The 21,254-nt window shown below is 44.7% G+C and overlaps 1 long non-coding RNA gene and 1 other non-coding gene across 2 annotated transcripts; both read left to right on the top strand.

The window, feature by feature from the left end:
* The first annotated feature begins 1,385 nt into the window (after positions 1-1,385).
* On the top strand, positions 1,386-4,188 carry LOC119362290. The gene is made up of 4 exons (XR_005173293.1): positions 1,386-1,569; positions 1,784-1,819; positions 1,905-2,263; positions 2,394-4,188. It is a non-coding gene; the product is annotated as an uncharacterized LOC119362290 (long non-coding RNA).
* Positions 4,189-20,596: 16,408 nt separating this feature from the next.
* On the top strand, positions 20,597-20,669 carry TRNAA-AGC. The gene has a single exon. It is a non-coding gene; the product is annotated as a tRNA-Ala (tRNA).
* The last annotated feature ends 585 nt before the right edge of the window (positions 20,670-21,254 follow it).

Genomic DNA, 21,254 nt, shown 5'->3' with positions numbered 1-21,254 from the left:
TGCTTGGCGCCGACACTTCTGTGGTCATTGCATTGTCCTCTTTTTCATCCTGCCTCCCCGCCTCCCTGCGAGGTTCATTCTGATATGTATTGAAGCGCCAACTTTGATTGGGGTTATACTGCTCTCGCCCCCTACCTCTTCCTCCTGCATTCCTTGGGCCGCCTCGTCCCCTCTGGTTACCAAAACCACCTCTGCCAGGTTGCCTGAAGCGAATATTGTCAGCCAGACTCAAACTTTGTCTCATCATGAACACCATCACCACACTCCTCGTGCCAATGCCCGCATTCACCACAGTTAAAGCAAAAGACAGGTAATTTCTCGTATTTTACTTGATATCTAACTCGTTCATCCCCCTTCTTTCCAGTGACAAACCTCTTAATTTTTGCGTTGATATCGATTTTCACCCTCACCCGGACAAATTCACCAAAGAAACCTGCCGGTAGCTTGAGTTGCACTTCTTCCACCTCGCCAATTCGCGATGCCATCCCCCTGACTGCAGGCTCGATCAAAAAGTTGTCAGGTAAACGATGGATTTGCGCCCAAACTGCCAACTTATCCAACTTGATGCTATCAGGGTTTTTGAACCCATCATACTCCACCAAAATCACTGCTTGGTCTCTGAAAAGCCATGGCCCCTCTAGCATGGCCTTATTCCAGTCCCCTAGACAACCAAACTGCGCTGTGAACAAGTTGTCCTTCACCTTCCTCCAGACCACCGTTTTCGCTGGATTCCAGGCTGCACGCATGTCCCCATAAAGAGCATTAGGGCTAAAAGTCCTTGTAGTGTGTACCCTGGCTATGGCTAGCCACTTCGCCGGCGCCCCCAGATCCGGCAACTCCTCCTCCCACACGAACTCATCATCTTCCTCCTCCTGCAAATTCAACCTGGCTAGCAGCTCCTCCGTCGTCTCCTTGCCATGCCGCCCCTGCGAGCTTGATCCCGACGCCATGAACCGAGCAGTCTAGTCGCCGCCAACAAAAACCCTAGATCGATCTGCCGGAAAAACCACTAGAACCAAGGCCGGGTAAGGTCACGAGGGGCCTCCCTTGATCAGCCCGAGTCCAGGGGATCACCAGCAGATTCGATCGGGGAAAAGAAGGTAAGATCCGGCCGCGGCGCCGGAGTATGTCGAAACCCTAGGCTATCGCCGTCGGGGAGAGAAAACGACTCGCCGAGAGAAAACGGTACGTCTCGTCTCGTGGAAAAATCAATTATCTGGCCGGTCATAGTGGGTAGGCGCGTGGGCCGTGCGGTCTCCACCCTCTCTTTTTTTTTGATGGGGTGCGGCCCGTCCGGAACCCTCCCCAAAGTCCGAGTCCGTGCAGACCCTAAAATAAAAGTCCGAGTCCGTGGTTACTATATCTAAAAAAAGAAGAAGTTAAAAACAAGTCCCAGTCCGTGCCTCCAGCCCCCACCTCTCCGAAAATCACAAAGCACCGCTCGGTATCTTCGCCGCCGCCGCCGCCGCCGCCGCTCACCCTATTGGCTTCACGCGACAAGGCGGTCGCCTCCGCTCACATGCTGCCGCCGGCTTGTGATAACTCCTCCACAGGTCAGCCAGTACGAAGGTAGGTTTTGGCCTTAATTCCTCAAATCTTTCCGTACTTGATTCGATCTGTAGGTTTGCTCTTTTTTGAATTTCTTCATGGATCTACCGTTTATGAATATGTATCAGCCGCAAACGGTTGAGTATTTATCTTTGGTCTACGGTCTACCCATGTGTTGTGTATGTTGCTGTATTGGACTAATGTTATTCGTAACTGTCTTCTCTGTACCTTTCAGTGTGGAAGAAGGGGAAAATCTGAAGGAGATCAGAAGGTTATTTTTTTTAATTCAAAGTTGTCAGTTTGTCGCTTAGTTTTAAATCCCGTATGTTGTGTTTAACTGTTGTTATTCTTTTTAGAGAGAATTCAGAGACATGCATATCAAATTTCAAAAGTAAATTGTCCATGGTGGCGAATTGTGAACAAGTTATGAGGACTGCTAACATGCAAAGCGCTGATGTTAGAGTTCAGACTGTTGTTGAATTGTTCAAGAAAGTATATCAAGATCTACCGCCGAGGTTGCAGGAAAAATTGCGAGCCGATCTCAATGCTGGCATCTTTAAGCATGCTGAAGAAAAATATGGGCTGCCTAAATCAAAAGAAACTACTACCAAAAAGCTTGGCGGTTGGACTATAGGCAGTATAGTTCTACCAGTCGTCTTGGGCTTTTTGATGTTCATCATAAGCCTATATTTTTACTGATGCTAAACAGAGAAAGGTACACTTTTCAAAGTTTGCGTTCTGCGAATCTATTCAAGAGTTCCTATGGTGGTTGGAACATTTTTGCCTCTAGGCACGTGCACAACCTTTATTAGGCGACCTAACTGATTTGTTATGTTTGTATGCAGGGGATTCCAAGACGTTGATGGGTTATGTGGTCATCTTATGCATATTACTTACTGGATTTAAACTTGTTTTTATTTTATGACAAGAAAGACCAGTCCTTAGTAAAGCACAAGTTTGGGTTCATTGATGTGAAAAAGAATCCACATTATGCATGTAGAAAAAATGTTATCTTCGAAACCCTCTACATAAATGGGAAGTCATGTTTGTGCCGTTAAATCTTATGTACTGCCTTCAAATATACGAGTATCTATTGTTCGCCTTGTTAAACCCTGAGCACGAAACATCAAATTACGCACTCACAGTTCAGTATTCACTTGTTTTTCTCTTGAACATATTCACTTTATATTTTTAGCATGGGGTACTCACAGTCTCATACTTTCGTCTGCTTGCTACTGATAAAATGGTGTCGAGCTCTTGAAGACCTCCTGACAGGCTCTTAAGAAACAGAATACAATGCGCAATTGCAAACTTACATCATGGGCATTAGGAGTACATGCAGTGTATGGTAAAGATTACTTTCAGCTTTTTGTCCATTTGGTAAGTTACTCTTCTACTTGCTTTGTTCTATTTCTGCCATTACTTCTACTTGCTTTGTTCCGTTTCTGCCATGAGCCCATGATGTTTTGTCTCTTGCTTTGTTCTGTTTCTTCCATGAACACCAAGATGTGTTTGTGCAAATGGTGAGTTGGGACTTCCAACTTCCAGGTGCTTCACCATGAACTAAAAGCCTGGGTCAAGCAGGGGTAAAACTCTCTTCAAATAATATGGTTGTATCATATTGTAAAATACCAGAGAAGTTACAGGCTTGCTCTGTCCTGTTGATATGTTTCTGCACTGGGACGGATTGTTAAGAATATCTAAAAGGCCTGCAAATTTCATTGGAAGTTTGAGACTGCTACTAGCCATGTTTTCTTTCCCACATCACATGTTTGTAGGGAGAGTAAGGCGTCGTATGGAACTTGTAACATAGTTACCAGAAGTGTGTGGCTCATAGGATTGGCATGTTACATCTCCTCTGAAACTCAGATGTAAACTCTGATGCATAGTTATAGGCTTTAAAAAAATACTAACCCTTATATGAAGTTATTAATTTAGAGGTCTGGAGCATATTTATATCCCTGCAGTTTGTCAGGTAGAAGTGCCCCCTGGATATGTCTTCCTCTGGCTTCTATCCCACAACGAGCAACTTATTCATGAATTGCGACTCCCTCACTAACTGACCATGCCTGCATCCTGTGCTCGGAACCTGAAACAGCTCACCATGTGTTCTTTGCCTGTGACATTAGCAAGTTGTCGCGGGCTGGTAGTTCTCTATGATTAGTACAACAGTAGGCTCTGATTTGGATCTGTTGCGAAGCTATGGCTGTTTAATTAGAAACATGGTTTGGCAAATGTGGGAACATCTGCGGTGACGTGGGATATCTGGATATTGGTTCGATTTACATATCTTGTGGCAGAAGTTGTTCCGCTTGCTACAGCACTGGCGATGGCTATGCCCGGCGACGGCGTTAACTTTCCCAGGCCTGAACCAGCTCCTTCCTTGCTCGGATACCAGGATCATGGAGGCTGAAGAATCTATCATCTGCCTGATAACCCCTGAAGCTTGGATCAAGTTGCCAGTGCACTAAACCGTTTCTCAGTCTGATTTGAAGGCCATTATGTACTGCCAATGCTATTGCATGTATGGGAATCTGGGAATCATAATAGAAAGTGTAATTTTTTCTATGCTTTCTTAGTTTAAAATGTACAGCCCGGTGAAGAATATCTAAGCACATCATGTGGCCTTCAGATGCGTAATACGGTGTACATCGTAGATGCTCGTTGTTAGATTCTACTAGTTCTAGCACTAGCTGAAGAACATCAGAAAGCCAATTCTATGGAAAGTAAAAGATTTCAGTGGATGATTGTGAGTGATTTAGGCTACTTTAAGGTACGCCCCTTATATATGTCACCAGGACATGGTGGTTAGGGTTTCAACCCGAGTACAATAGATGAGCTCTAGGGTCCACAGATCCGAGCTTTGCAGCCGTTACAAACCAGTAAAAGTAAACGAGGAAAGCACCATCAAGAAAAAATAACTGAACGAGGAAAGGCAGAAAGCAAAAAAAATTAAAGACAGAAGGGAAATTCAAGTAGCGGCTCGTCAGTTGGTGGTGGCCATTGGTTGCAAGATCTATGGTCATGAAGAGTCGCAACTCCTAGCAAAGCGGTATGCCGTCATTTGATGAAGATCTGACGGCTTAAGCGGAGCTGAAGTTGGCACAAACTAGCTGTCGAATTCTTCAGATGGAACAGAAAACTGTCTGCTTCTTCAGGTTCCTGACACCCATTTGTGGCTTTTGTTTCAGCCAACATCAAGTCCTAAATCCATCAGCGAACCCTTCTATTAACAGAAGATTTCCGGGCACCGGATTTGGGCTCTTTGGATAGTTGGATAATTTGCTATTTTCCAAGGCGACCAAATTTAAGATCCAATGTCATGGGTGTACCGGGATCTTCGAGTGGGGTCCAACGAGCCCAAGAACGTTCAAATCAGAATTTGTATGAAGAAATGGTGATCAATATACGAAATTGCACATACGCAGTCCAAGAGAGAAGACGACGACTTGCAGTGCTCACAAAAATGTTGCGAATTTAAATATACATTGAGCCCAGTAATCCAATATCCTCGAATGATCATTCACCTCACTACCATTTTGAGAGCGAAGCTATACTTCATAAACTTTTACCCTTTTCTTGATTTGTTCCTTTGCAGTGGTTTCATGTAGTTGACATGTCGAAGAAATAAATTTTTTGTATTTTGCGTTAAATACCAACAAACAAAAACAAACTAAGTGCGAGCGGGAAGGTAATGAACAAGGGTTATGCTCCCTGGCAACATCACAGAAAATGCTTGATGTCCTGCAAGTGCACAGTGCTTTTAGCATAATTCTTTATAATTAAGTGTCAACCCACTGGCAGTGAAAAAGGTGGCACTACCAACCTTGCAGTTGCGCTATCGCGGACGCAACTATGTATGCACCCAGACCGAGGTTTTGAAATAGTTTACTTTTATCGGTTGCCTGGGAAAACAAATAAAAGAGATTTCAAGTAATTGCAAATGACTGTTAGAATTAATGGGCTAGGCCCATAGCAATTTCTGAAATCTCAAAGCCCATGTGTAAAATGGCAAGTGGTGGTGCTAAGTTTAGTCCCACCTTGGAAGTTGAAGAAGAGTTGGACCTCTTTATATAGTGGGTTCTCTCCACCACTCTAAGTGGTGTGTGAGAAGAGAAAGGGAAAGCCACACGCGTGCGCTCGCTTGCCTCGCCTCGCAGGGCCGGGCCAGGCCGTGCGTACATGCGACATGCGACATGCGCGTGAATGGTCCGGTAAGTATACGAATTAGAAACCAAGTCGGTTTGGGATTGTGGTCGCGACACAATACCGCCTCTGGTCCTAATATATATACAGCTACCGGCTGCGGCCAGAGACACACCGGAAAAACACCTAGGGTTTTGCCTCGTCTCACAACTTGCGCCGCCATCGTAGTCTACTCCATCCCAAACGCCGGCGTGCATCGGCGCGTGGGAGAGGAGGTCTCCGGAACCGTTCGTCTTTGCGATCCTGCACCGGGAGAGGACGAATTAGGTTTTTGGGAAGCGCTGTGCGCGACTGCTCAAATTCGTCATCACGGGTCGTCTTCCGTCTAAGTCAGGCGGTGCTACTCATCGTCGTACTCATCGTCGTCAGCAGCAGATCGTCGCCAACATCGTCATCAACACTGTCGCACCCATAATAGCTAACGATCAGTACGTCCAACATCCTTTGTTCATGTCTGTTTCTACAGCTATTGTTACGTGCTTGCTGCTGTTATGCATGTCTTGCTGTTCTTCTAGTTTGCTAGATTATTGCATGCTAGTATATCTTCTAGTCATGAATTATTTACTGAAATTAATCATGAACTTGCCTAATATTCGAACAATCCAAAAACCTAATTGTAGGCAATTTCCTGAGTTAACTATGGCTGGATTCGCTGATGCACTGAGGCCGGATAAGTTTACCGGTGTGCACTTTAAGAGGTGGCAGGTGAAGACCACGCTCTGGCTTACTGCTCTGAAAGTTTTCCACGCTAGTGTTGGTGCTCCAGAGGGAATGACCGACGAAGATCGGAGAAAATTCCAGGAAGCCAATACTATGTTTGTGGGATGCATTCTGAGTGTTCTTGCTGACCGTCTGTATGATGTGTACATGCACATAAACGACGGAAAAATTCTGTGGGATGCACTGAATGCAAAATTCGGTGCAACAGATGCAAGCAGTGAACTGTACATCATGGAGAGTTTTCATGACTACAAGATGGTGAATAACCGTTCTGTGGTTGAACAAGCTCATGAGATACAGTGCATTGTGAAGGAACTTGAACTCCTTAAATGTGTTCTACCCGACAAATTCGTGGCTGGGTGCATGATTGCAAAGTTGCCTCCTTCATGGAGGAATTTCGCCACAACTCTGAAGCATAAGAGACAGGAGATATCAGTTGAAAATCTGATTGCATCTCTTGATGTTGAAGAAAAAGCTCGGGCTAAAGATACCACTGAAAAAGGAGGTGAGGTTCAGCCTACTGCTAACATGGTGCAGAGGTACCCACAGAACAAGAACAAAGGGAAGAACAAACCTGTTGTCAACAAGCCTACCAAGACTACTACCTTCAAGAAGAAGAAGTTCAACAAGGCTGAGCTAGAGTGCTATGCCTGTGGGAAGCCTGGACACTTTTCCAAGGAATGCCCTGAACGTGCAGACCGCAGAGGGAAAACAAGCTCCAAGGCTGTCAACATGGTGACCGCTAGCAATACTGATGGGTATGGTAATCTACCTATTGTGCTTTCAGTATTTCAATCATCTTCGTGGTGGATTGATTCGGGTGCTAACGTTCATGTGTGTGCTGACATCTCCCTGTTTACTTCTTATCAGGTCGCAAGGGATTCTTCCGTCCTAATGGGGAATGGGTTACATGCTTCTGTTCGTGGCATTGGCACGGTGGATCTGAAGTTTACTTCGGGAAAGATCGTGCAACTAAGGAACGTGCAGCATGTCCCTACTATGAACAAGAATCTAGTTAGCGGCTCCCTTCTATGTCGAGATGGATTTAAGGTAGTTTTAGAGTCCAATAAAGTAATCGTGTCAAGATTTGGACAATTTATAGGAAAAGGCTATGAGTGCGGAGGCTTGTTCCGCTTTTCTCTTTCAGATTTTTGCAATAAGTCAATAAACCAAATTTGTGCTAGTGTTAATGATGATGCAAGTATTTGGCACTCTCGTTTATGTCATATTAATTTTGGTTTAATGTCTCGGCTATCCAGCATGAGTTTAATTCCGAACTTCACAGTTGCCAAAGGTTCTAAGTGCCATAGTTGTGTGCAATCTAAGCAACCTCGAAAGCCTCATAAGGCTGCCGAGGAGAGAAACTTGGCGCCTCTAGAACTCATACACTCTGATCTTTGTGAGATGAATGGTGTGTTGACAAAAGGTGGAAAGAGATATTTCATGACTTTGATTGATGATGCGACTAGATTTTGCTATGTTTATTTGTTGCAAACTAAAAATGAAGCATTAGACTACTTTAAAATCTATAAAGCTGAAGTTGAAAATCAACTAGAGAGAAAGATCAAGCGTCTTAGGTCCGATCGTGGTGGAGAGTATTTTCCAAAAGTTTTTGATGAATTTTGTGAGGAACATGATATTATTCATGAGAGGACGCCTTCCTATTCACCTCAATCAAATGGAGTGGCCGAGAGGAAAAACCGCACATTGACTGACTTGGTGAATGCCATGTTAGACACTGCTGGTTTATCTAAGGCATGGTGGGGGGAGGCTCTATTGACTTCATGTCATGTCCTGAATAGAGTTCCCAACAATAATAAAGAGAAAACCCCTTATGAGGAGTGGGTTGGGAGAAAACCATCACTTTCTTATTTGCGCACTTGGGGATGTTTGGCAAAGGTCAATATTCCTATTCCTAAGAAACGCAAACTTGGACCAAAGACAGTGGATTGTGTCTTTCTAGGGTATGCTCAACGGAGCATTTCTTATAGGTTTTTAGTGGTAAAATCTGAAGTACCTGATATGCATGTTGATACTATAATGGAATCTCGTGATGCAACATTTTTTGAGAACATATTTCCTATGAAAGATATGCATAGCATTGCTAGATTTTTTTCTGAGATAATTCCTGAATCTAGTACAACTGATGAATATTTCGAACAATCACATGAGGAAGTCCTTGAGAAGGATAACAATGAAGTTCCTAGAAGGAACAAGAGACAAAGGATTGCAAAATCCTTTGGTGATGATTTCATTGTATACCTTGTGGACGACACACCCAAGACGATTGCAGAAGCATATGCATCTCCGGATGTAGATGATTGGAAAGAAGCTGTTCATAATGAGATGGACTCAATTCTTTCTAATGGAACTTGGGAACTAACTGATAGACCATATGGTTGTAAACCTGTGGGCTGTAAGTGGGTGTTCAAAAAGAAGCTAAAGCCTGATGGTACTATTGATAAGTACAAGGCGCGGCTAGTGGCCAGGGGCTACACTCAGAAAGAAGGCGAAGATTACTTTGACACCTATTCACCCGTTGCTAGAATGACCACCATTCGAGTGTTACTTTCCTTGGCTGCCTCTTATGGTCTTATCATTCATCAAATGGATGTAAAGACAGCTTTTCTCAATGGAGAGTTGGAAGAGGAGATCTATATGGATCAGCCTGACGGGTTTGTGGTAAAGGGTGAAGAGAGAAAGGTGTGTAAGTTGTTAAAATCTTTGTATGGTCTGAAACAGGCACCTAAGCAATGGCATGAGAAGTTTGAAAGAACTTTGACTTCTGCAGGATTTGTCATTAACGAGGCTGATAGGTGTGTTTACTATCGCCATGGTGGGGGCAATAGTGTCATATTATGTTTGTATGTGGACGACATACTGATCTTTGGTACAAACATTAATGCAATTAATGAGGTCAAGTCTTTTCTATCAAAAAGTTTTGACATGAAAGATCTGGGAGAAGCCGATGTAATTCTAAACATCAAACTTATTAAGGATGAGAGTGGGATTACATTAACGCAATCTCACTATGTTGAGAAGGTCTTGAACCGATTCGGTTTTATGGATAGCAAGCCTTCTCCAACACCTTATGATCCCAGCGTGACACTCAGAAAGAACAAGAAAGAAACGAGAGATCAATTAAGATACTCTCAAATTGTCGGTTCACTCATGTACTTAGCTAGCGCTACAAGACCAGATATCTCTTTTGCTGTGAGCAAACTGAGTAGGTTCATGTCCAACCCGGGTGATGATCATTGGCATGCACTAGAAAGGGTCTTGCGCTATCTGAGAGGTACTATGAGTTACGGAATTACTTATTCAGGGCATCCTGCTGTGCTAGAAGGATATAGTGATTCAAATTGGATCTCCGATGTTGATGTACTTTACGCAACAAGTGGGTATGTATTTACTCATGGTGGTGGTGCAGTGTCATGGAGGTCTTGCAAGCAAACCATATTGACGAGGTCAACTATGGAAGCAGAATTAACTGCTTTGGACACAGCTACTGTTGAGGCAGAATGGCTGCGTGAGCTCTTGATGGACTTGCCGGTTGTTGAAAAACCTGTACCGGCTATTCTTATGAATTGTGATAACCAAATGGTTATCGCTAAAGTGAACAATTCTAAAGATAATGCAAAGTCATCAAGACACGTGAAAAGACGTTTGAAGTCTGTCAGGAAGTTGAGAAACTCCGGAGTAATAACTGTTACGTATATACAAACAGACAAAAACCTGGCAGATCCCTTTACAAAGGGACTATCACGAAATGTGATAGATATTGCATCGAGGGAGATGGGTATGAGACCCATAGATGTTACACCATAGTAGTAACCCAACCTTTGTGATCGGAGATCCCGTGAATTAGGATCTGGGAAGAACAAGCTATTGGTTAACTGAGGAGAGTAATAACTTATGATCGTCTCCAAGTGAAGATGCAAAACTCTCAGAGCTGTAAGGCTCAGATCTGTAAGGCAGGTCGGCAACATGCCTTAATGTGGTTCTATTGGCTATAATTAGCAAAGATGCTGTCCTACAGAGCAGTCTTGAAAGAACACACCTATATGAGTTCTGATTGTAAACGTCGTAGTCTATGAGATTTGGGTGATCTCTAGTAAACTCACGAAGAGACCAGGGAGTATGACGTATAAGCTCCAAACCGCGGGGTAGCCTACTGGCGGTCAGGTACTGGTTAAGACTTTGAGTGAAACCTGTTCACACAAAACTAGCAATTCAAGGCATAGTCCATTGTCAAGTTGTGAATGGATGTAGCTTAAAGTTCTAGGCAGAAGTTCAACTTAACAGTCTCTGCTGAAACACTGGTATATTAAACAAGTGGTGAGAGAAGGCAAATCTCTAAATGGGTATTTGAGATCTGGTGGGGGATTGTTAGAATTAATGGGCTAGGCCCATAGCAATTTCTGAAATCTCAAAGCCCATGTGTAAAATGGCAAGTGGTGGTGCTAAGTTTAGTCCCACCTTGGAAGTTGAAGAAAAGTTGGACCTCTTTATATAGTGGGTTCTCTCCACCACTCTAAGTGGTGTGTGAGAAGAGAAAGGGAAAGCCACACGCGCGCGCTCGCTCGCCTCGCCTCGCCTGGCCTGGCCGGGGTGGGGCGGGGCGGGGCGGGGCGGGGCTGCACGTACATGCGACATGCGCGTGAATGGTCCGCCGAAATCCGGTCCGTCTCCTTGCAGGAGCGCAGCTTCCTTTTGTCGTTTTATTTTTTATGTCTTGGCAGATAAGTTTTGATTTCTTGTCCGGTAAGTATACGAATTAGAAACCAAGTCGGTTTGGGATTGTGGTCGCGACACAATACCGCCTCTGGTCCTAATATATATACAGCTACCGGCTGCGGCCAGAGACACACCGAAAAAACACCTAGGGTTTTGCCTCGTCTCACAACTTGCGCCGCCATCGTAGTCTACTCCATCCCAAACGCCGACGTGCATCGGCGCGTGGGAGAGCAGGTCTCCGGAACCGTTCGTCTTTGCGATCCTGCACCGGGAGAGGACGAATTAGGTTTTTGGGAAGCGCTGTGCGCGACTGCTCAAATTCGTCATCACGGGTCGTCTTCCGTCCAAGTCAGGCGGTGCTACTCATCGTCGTACTCATCGCCGTCAGCAGCAGATCGTCGCCAACATCGTCATCAACACTGTCGCACCCATAATAGCTAACGATCAGTACGTCCAACATCCTTTGTTCATGTCTGTTTCTACAGCTATTGTTACGTGCTTGCTGCTGTTATGCATGTCTTGCTGTTCTTCTAGTTTGCTAGATTATTGCATGCTAGTATATCTTCTAGTCATGAATTATTTACTGGAATTAATCATGAACTTGCCTAATATTCCAACAATGACAAGGTAAAAAGGTCAAAATAAAAGAGACTAAGAGAAATGTGGCGGTGCTTGAGTAGTAAATGTGTATCATGCACGCCACCACTGTTCCTTCCCCAACATGTTAAGGTAATACTCCCTCCGTTCCTAAATACTTGTCTTTCTAGAGATTTCAACAAGTGACTACATACGGTGCAAAATGAGTGAATCTACACTTTAAAATATGTCTACATACATCCGTATGTTGAGTCCATTTGAAATGCCTAGAAAGACAAGTATTTGGGAACGGAAGGAGTAGTGATTAAGGGTTTCCCGTGAACCTGGTAAAAAGCTTATGGGTTATCCGTTACTCCCCTATCTAAGGTTAGGGAAGGAGTGATATAAGTAGCGTCACTAAATAGCTCATCAACCCACTATAGAAAAGGTAGTACATCCCTCAAGTCCAAAAGGGCTAATGTCGAGTGACCGGTCTTCACAACATCATGAGGAATAATTAACTCATGACATAAAAATAGGATACTGAATCTTGAATAGAAATTCCGCTCTAATCACACTAGAGTTGATCCATATCCTGGAGAACTAATTCAATTACTCAAACTTGAAACGGGAAAACATAGAAGGGAGGGACAAGATACAAGCCAACAAGTTGGAGAAGGAGAAGAACATGGCGGCGCTCATGGAGATGGCACTGGCCCGAGGGCCTGTGCGGGGCTTCAACAGAGCCTCCTCTCTTTCTTCTTCTCTCGGCCCTTGTTCTACGGTGGAGATGATCTTGGGACGACACGGGAGATGACGATCTTGATGATAATGGTTGTTAGCCAGCGGCTAGGTTTGGAGGTGTACATTTAGGAGACCTCCACAAGCGTCCTCCGCGGATGTAGCCTCTCCTTTGATCAAAGGGTTCTAGATGAGCCAAATCCTATCCCAAATCAACCCTTGATAACCAAGAAAGTCATGGAAACAAACGGGGACTAAATCCTCAAAGAATCACGGAAGTTAGGCTGTTCACTCCGCCCTGTCCATCTGGTATGAGCGTCGTACAACCTGGTACGGTCGTACTGGACATTGACCATACCAAGTTTAGTCATAAAGCTCACACTGACCCTATAGCAGACCTATATAACAACGACGAATACTCTGATGAGTATGCTAATGGCATTCAGGAGATAATCCTATTTTCAAAGTCTCGGAACTTATGACGAGTGTATAAAACTCTCTCCCTATTATGAAGAGGTCATTAAACATATGGGCTGAGTGGAGCATTGCTTGCTTTCCCGTAGGAGTGGTTGGGTAACCTTCAAGTGTACGGGTGATGTAGCCTAGAAATAAGTATTTCCCTTGATTGAGAATCAAGGTTTATCGAACCAGTAGAAACTATCTTTACAACGACTAATGATCAGTACATGCACACAACAGAGAAAACAAAGTTGTCCCCAATGATTCAAGAAAGTTGTCAATATTCTTATCCTGCTAGTTATAAGGGTAGAAATTTTATTGTATCATAGGAATTGATAAATAGATGCAATTAATAAAATGGTAGGGTGCAAGAAATGGGGTTGTCGTCCGCGCGAAAGAGAGACTTGGGCATGAGAGCTCTGGGCGCGAGGAAGAAGGCCAGGGGTAATGAGATCGTAAAGTTTCCCCTCGGAGCCTCACCCCTTTTATAGGTAGGGTAAGGATTAAACGATGGCAGGGTAACTCCATCACATGACAGTAAATCACCACACTTCCCCATGTTTATGCGTTAATTATGCATGGGGGTCGAGTGGGCAACAGGTTAATCACTGGTTGTTTCGATGCACACGTTCTCTCTTGATGGGATGTGACCTTTGTGGGTCCCACATCAGGTTCACACGTTATGTTGATAGTCAAGTCAAGGACGCCACATGGCCATGTGGGCCCGTGGATAAGACATATTTGCATTGTCAGAACCAGACCGGATAGAAAATTCCTACGTGTTGCTCGGCTCATATTCTTTCAATAATTGTCAGAGACTAGGGTAGTGTTGGTCACCTCGGATGCGGTCTAACGTCAAGACTTGGCTGTAGAAGGATGCTTTCATTGAACCAGTTTCAAGATCGACGATTGAAGATGAAGTATAGCTCGGATGAGCCGAGGCACGTCCAGACTTGAAGACCGGTTCAGGGGCTAGCGACAGTCAAATCCCACTCGACTGTGTTGAATCCATCTGATGAGGTCGTTGCTGATGTCACCCCTTAAAAGAGTTAGGTCTATCTCGGCTCAGTCTTCAAGCGAGATGCGTCGAATCCCTTCGATTTTAGTCCATAGTAGTCAAAGGCAGTGTGAAAAAGCACGGGCCCTAGTAAGGTACGTGCGGTGAATGCTAGAAAATGGCACAACAGGGTATGTGGGATCTTTGACTGCCTTTCGTTGTTTCACATTGGTTGCAAACTAGGCACTCCATTTTGGATTGCATAACATGTTCTTGGAGGATCCATTAAACTCTTGAAAAACAAATAGAATCATCATCGTTTACTTTAAGTGCAAGAAATAGCAGGGTCAGCCGAATGAGAGTACTGACGAGATGAGCTCATAACACGGGAGGCGAGCCCATAGGCCAGCTCTTCCATCTTGTCTCTGTGAAGCTGGAAATAGCTTTTCCGAGGGCCAAGAGCATGTGTTTGACACTAACGCGCCATCCAACCACGGCCAGGTGGAACATAGCTCAGGTCTGGGCGCATAATCAACAAACACCACAGATCTTTGATGAGTTTTTTTAGAAGTTTTGATGAGGTCCTACGGTATGTCACAACTAGCAAGAGTGAGGCCCGTCTCGTATTGATTATCGGGGAGGTGCGCTGAATCCAAAGAGTCGTGTCTGGTCAAACAGGTCACGTCCAATCGTCTGTCGCACATAATGTGAGTAGACTGCATAGAAGGCGTGTGGGGTGTCATGCCAGGGCAGGAAACACACATGTAGGGGCGACACAGAAGACACTACACCAAGGGCCCCCCACGCGTCCATGGTCCACATGTCATCGATCGCCGAAGCTAGCGGGGAGGTGACAAACAAGGAGAGGTGGAGCCAGAAAATATGGCCATCGGGTTCACTCCATGACTCGTCGGGAGAACTTGTTACTAATATGTGAAGTGTAAAGTCTAATTTTAAATTATCTTACAACAAAATCATAGCACTTGAAAATACTATAATCAATAGAAATATGGTATCATATATCACACATTGTGTTGCATTAAGATCTAAAGAGTGTAAGACATACTGGTTCAATAAAATTATAAGATCACTTGTTTACATAGTAGTATCAAATAACTTCGTAGCTCCAGATGTGACTTCTCATCTTCTTGGCACATTGACGAAATAACAAGTTAGTTTCATAAGTTTATAATAAGTACTATCAAGCGAAAGAATAAAGGCACTCACATTTTAGAGTGTACCCTTTCGATCTGTCATCGCCTTATAAAAAGATTAAGCACAACAATTCTCTGAAACTTTCTCCCTATCAGCCGGATCATTGGGTAACTCATCTAAGCAAATTTTTGTATGAATAGTAGCCTTCAGAAGATTAGCAGCAGTGGCATTTGATGCACTTAGCCTACGTCTAATTTGTGACCTTGATGTGCCTGTATCATTCTCCCGATCTGGTGACCGAGTTTTCTTCAAAGAATACCGCCCCATTGCCTAGATCAATCAAAGTCCATCGAGAAAAACAAATAAAAAAATAGGGCAAAAAAATCACTATTGTACTGGCTATTAGACTAGATAGAACATACATAAAAGAGAGGAGATGAGGCAATGTAATCAAATTTACGGTACAACTGTTGCCGTTGTCGATCTGGCTGCGGCCGGCAGAGGCGGCCGTGGCGAGGCAGCAGGAACACGAAGCAGATGAGAAGAAAGCTCAGATGCGAACTGGAAAAGAAAAAAAGATGAGGCGTGCAGCTGCGTACGTGACTAATCACGGCGATTAATTAGGGCAAGGAGTCCAGGACTCCTCGCAGGCTGTTCACTTTTGGGCCTTTGTTTACTCGCTCACGTGATGATCTTTTGTTAATGGGTTCAGTCACAATTCTTTAATGGGTTCACATCAAGTAAACATGCACCTACATGCATGTAGGGAGCTAAATCCGTTGGGTTCAGTTGAACCCAACGCTTGTACGTTGGCTCCGCCGCTGCAAACAAGTTGACGAGATTGAACGGGGGGAAGCCACCAGGCAGGTAGAAGACAACTGAGCAAACCGATCAAACGTTGTCGGGGCTGCTGCACCCTCGAATGGCATGGGAGGCAGGTATTCCAGCATCCTTTATAAGAGTAATTGCTTGTGATTTGCAAAGGAGGCATGTACTCCGGCAACCAAAAATCCCACCCACCCCCATTACGAAAAGGTCATGCTTGATTTCTATCTCTTCACTTAGTCAGAAAATCTTGTTAAAGGCATCTTAAAGCCATCTTTGTTTAGCTTGAAGTCTGTCAGGGATGCGCCCAAGCAAACTTTTGATTTACATCCTCTATAATGTTTGGAAAGAGCAAAACCGCCGGTTTTTTAGAATACTTCCCTCTTCGCGTTGGACAGCACTTACCTAGTGAAGTACATGGAACAGTGGAGGTTGGCTTGGGCCATTGTAATGTAGATCTTTTCTCTAGTTTTTTCACGCTATGTATATAATCCTACACTATGTTGTTTTTTCTTCTATCTTAATGAAATCGGCAGAGCACCTGTTTGTGCAGTAAAAAAATATTAAAATCAGCCGTGATCACAGGTAGATTTTGGTACTCACATCGAATTGGATAAAATAAATACTATTTTGAAGTTGTTATGCAGGCCCATAGCCTCTCCAAATATTTCCAACAACAGTTTCAGGGAGGAGGCCTTGTTGGATGTCGAGTCGATGAAGATCACGGCATCACTCACGTGTAGGGAGGTGCAAAAGGACATGTGGTGGTTAGCGATGGGGTTGAACATACACGCATCAACGGCAACAGACATGAGCGCAAAGAGGCACTCCATGACGAATATGAACAACATCGGTGATAGAGGATCACCCTGCTTGATTAGTCTTGGCATGTGTCATTTGAAGGACCTTTTTTTGCGGGGAAAAGAGATTAAATTAAACTGGGGTATGAGTACAATCAGCACAAATCGCCTCAGCGATTTCTGGAGGGTAGTTTCTAAGCCAAACGGCAGTTCTGCCTTGTACTCTACCTAGTCTAGCCAGCTCGTGACTTGCCTTGTTAGCATCACGGCTGATTTGGGCTACCTGAATATCTCTTTCCCTGATGAGCTCCCGAATCACAATGATCCTTGATGCATAGATGGACGAATTCGGACTTCTCACATCCAATAGCTTGATGACCTCCGCACAGTCTGATTCTAGAGTGAAGGCATCCGGAGTCCAGTGCAGCGTGAGGGCGAGGCCCTCCTCCATCGCTGCAAGCTTCGAGTCGAGTGCATCGATGCCATCATGTATCTGCCGGCTTGCCGCGAAGATCACGGCTCCCGTGTAGTCGCGGAGAATCATACCTGCGCCTGCTTTTCCATCATTTGCATATGCCCCATCAACATTCAACTTCATCCTCCCTTCCTCAGGTGGCTGCCACTTCTTCCTGATTTTCTTTCGGCCATCTCTCTTATGCTTGTCCTGGTTACTCATTGATATGTATGACACTGTTTCCTTTTCTTTCACTACGTCTGATGTTGGATGTTGCTTTATATACATCAGCGTGTCCATATAACTACACAGAAATCTGCGGGAGCTCTCAGCTGGCGGAGTCGGCTTATTATGCGTAAGTTCATTGTGGACATGCCAAATCCTCCACAAAAGCATTAGCAGCAGCGAACATTGGGCCTCAGTTTGTCTCGCTAGGATCTGCAGTAGCCATTCATGTCCATCCGGTCGCAACATGTCGTCCCTCGGCAGGTCCCAAACTTCACGCATCACCTCCCAGAGCAGCTGCGCGTGGGTGCAATGAACTAGCGCATGAAAAGTATCTTCATCTTCCCTCCCACAGATGCGACATGTTGCATCATATGTCATATGTCGTGTTTTCATGTTCACTTCTGTTGCCAGAATATTTGAGGCTACCTTCCATGCAAAGACGCCTACCTTTGGGGGTACTGGACACTGCCATATCAAGCGCCATCCAGGCCGCTCACCATCTGGTCGGCTGCTAGTAGCTCCAACCACTTGCTGGTTCATTTGTAGCTGGAGTGCGAGGCGATAGGCGCTGCGGACAGAGAAAATACCCAGTTTATCCGGATGCCAGGCCAGAAAATCTTGTTCATTCCTCAGTGATGGTCTGATCTTTATTATCTCCGCAACATCCATTGAAAGGAAATATTGGTTTAGCAGTTGCATATTCCAATTGCCACTGGGTTCTAGAAAGTCAGCTACCCATCTCAATCTGCATCGTCGCTGCTGTGTTACAGGTCTCAGGCTCCATGGTCTTGGTATCCAAGGGTCTCGCCACACTCGGATACTTGCTCCGTTGCCTACACGCCAAATGATTCCCTGTTTCAGCAGTTGCAACCCATACTCAATGGCATGCCAGGTCGATGATGCGTTTCCTGTAAAGACAATATCAATCAAATTTCCATTAGGGTAATATTTTGCTTTTAGTACACGTGCACAAAGGGAATCAGGGTACTGGAGGAGGCGCCAAGCTTGTCGCACTAGGAGTGCTTGGTTGAACAAACGCATATCTTTAAAGCCCATGCCCCCTTGGTCTTTCGGTCGTGTTAGTCTATCCCACGCCATCCAATGAGTTTTCCTTTTGCCATCCTTTGCACCCCACCAATAATTTCGGATCAATTTCTCTACGTCATCACATAGACCATGTGGTAGCTTAAAAACTCCCATGACATATACCGGCAAGGCTTGAGCCACTGATTTTATCTTTACCTCCCTTCCAGCTGAAGATAGGTCATTATCACCCCCTTGCATTAACCTCTTTGTTGTCCTTGATTGTAGATTTTGAAACTTATCCTTAGTCATTCTTCCCTCAGGAGTTGGCAGTCCCAGGTACTTGGGCTCAAACACCTCATTTGTTACCTGCAAGGTATGCTTTACTTCCTCTCTAGTTTCTTGGTCACAAGAATCTCCAAAAAATATTGAGCATTTTTCTAGGTTAATAAGTTGTCCTGTACTAGTAGCAAATGTATCTAGTACATCTCGGATCCAGATGGCCTGCTCAGCATTAGCTTTGAAGAACAAAAGACTATCATCCGCAAAGAGCAAGTGTGAAATGCCAGGCGCTCTTCTGCATATTTTAACTGCTTCAATATTTTCATTCTGCACCTCACGTTGTAGTAGAGCCGAGAGGCCGTCGGCGACAAAGAGGAAAAGGAAGGGGGACAGAGGGCATCCTTGCCGGAGTCCACGGGAAGGCGAGAACGAATCCATAAGAGCTCCATTAAATTTTACGGTATACCTCACTGTGGTCACACATGCCATAATCCATCCAACCCACCGGTGAGCGAAGCCCATTCTTTGCATCGTTCTCCTTAAAAACTCCCAGTCCACCCTGTCATAAGCCTTAGATAGGTCCAGCTTATATGCACAGAAATTCTTATCCTCATTTGTATTATGCTCGATGAAGTGCAGACACTCAAAGGCAATCAAAGCATTATCAGTAATTAAACTTCCAAGCACAAATGCACTTTGGTTCTCAGATATCAGATCACCCAGGATTGGTCTAAGTCTATTTACCAGACACTTTGCCACTACCTTGTAGAGCACAGTGCAAAGACTTATAGGTCTGAAGTCCTTGAGGCATTCTGGTTGCTCAACTTTGGGTATAAGCACAATGGCCGTGTCATTTACGCCCTCGGGCATCCTCCCTGTCGCAAAGAATAATTTAACTGCATTAGTTACCTCAGCTTGTAAAGTAGCCCAATTTTGTTGAAAGAAACGAGCTGGGAATCCATCAACCCCCGGTGCCTTTAGAGGTCCGATTTGAAATAAGGCATCACCAATTTCCTCCTCTGTGAAGTCCTTGCATAACATGTCATTCATGTCAGCCGTCACCAATTGTTGAAAAAGGGGTACCAAATTATCAACATTCACATTGGGGTCACGGGTGAATAGCTCCTTAAAGAAGGATGTCGCCATTTGCTCCATGTCCGAGGGTGTATCCTTCCAAATTCCTTCAGCATCTTTTAGCCTTTTTATCCTGTTTTTTCGTGCACGCCACACAGCTCTTTGGTGGAAAAAATTTGTGTTGCGGTCCCCTTCTTTGAGCCAGCTTATACGGGATCTTTGCAACCATAACATCTCTTTCCGATAGAGCAACTCGTTCATGTAATCTGTGACACGCCGCACCTCTCGTTGATCTGCACCTTCTTTGTGTAACCTTTCCAACTCAGCTCTTGTTCTTTCTAGTTCTTTGAGAACGTTGCCAAACCTCCTTTTACTCCATCCTTGGAGGACATTCATGACCTTGTCCAGGCCCATGCGTAATGCTCCCAGGTCGTTCTTCCGGCCAGCCTCTGCCCATGCATTAGCTACCAGCTCCGGTAACTCGCCTGCTCGCTCCCATAGTATTTCGTGATGTCGGCTAGGTGCGCGGCACCTCTGAAGGACTTTGATGTGACATCTAGTTTTTTTATGACGGGGCTTTGCTATTTGTGTCTATTTAAAATTCTTTAACTTGGTAAAAGTTGGTCGTTCTAAAGAATACAAACGATTTTTGAAACCAGGCATAGGATTCCGAGTACCATTTTACCTTATCGTCGACCATGGAATAGGGGGGAACTCAACAACGTTCCATGATACTCTACAAAAGAAGAAGAGAAAACCATCTAACAAGAAGGGGATGTAGCTCAGATGGTAGAGCGCTCGCTTAGCATGCGAGAGGTATGGGGATCGATACCCCACTTCTCCAAATCAACCCTTTTTTTTTTCCCACGTCAAAGTAGGATGATTTTTTTTCTCCCGTCCGCAGGCATCTGCTGTCTGACCAAAAATGGTCTGGTTATGAGCTCTGAGGCCTCTGACGGCAATGGGCTGATGAGCCAGGCGGGCCCGTGTGGACAACCTGTTGGCTGGGCGCGTTGACCGGGACCAGCGGAGACGAAGTGGCTGGGCGCGTTCACCGAGCTTGCTCATGTCCGATTCATTTTCATTCGTGTGTTGTTCGATTCATTTTCATTCGTGTCGTGTGCCCATTCATTTTCCCTTGCGTGTGCTTTCGTGTCATTGTGCGAGTGCGACGCATTCAGCCGTGGATCAATTTGTTTTGCAAGCACTTTGGAGTCTGAGAGCATCAAAACGGACGCAGCAGTCAGGTATGTTTTGCAGAAGCAAAGTGAACTGAAGAAGAAAGGAATAGCGTGTGATGTGATGATGGCCAACTTTCCTTTAACCCCGGGAACAAACATTCTCTCTCGACGACAAAGGAAAACTAGAAAAGGAAGAAAAAAAGGACCCATGCATGATGATCTTACACTACTGACTATAGACATCACAT

Source organism: Triticum dicoccoides, chromosome 2B, assembly GCF_002162155.2.
Source record: "Triticum dicoccoides isolate Atlit2015 ecotype Zavitan chromosome 2B, WEW_v2.0, whole genome shotgun sequence".
NCBI lineage: Eukaryota > Viridiplantae > Streptophyta > Magnoliopsida > Poales > Poaceae > Triticum > Triticum dicoccoides.
Note: the sequence above shows the minus strand (reverse complement) of the source record. Positions and strands in the feature narration are given on the sequence as shown.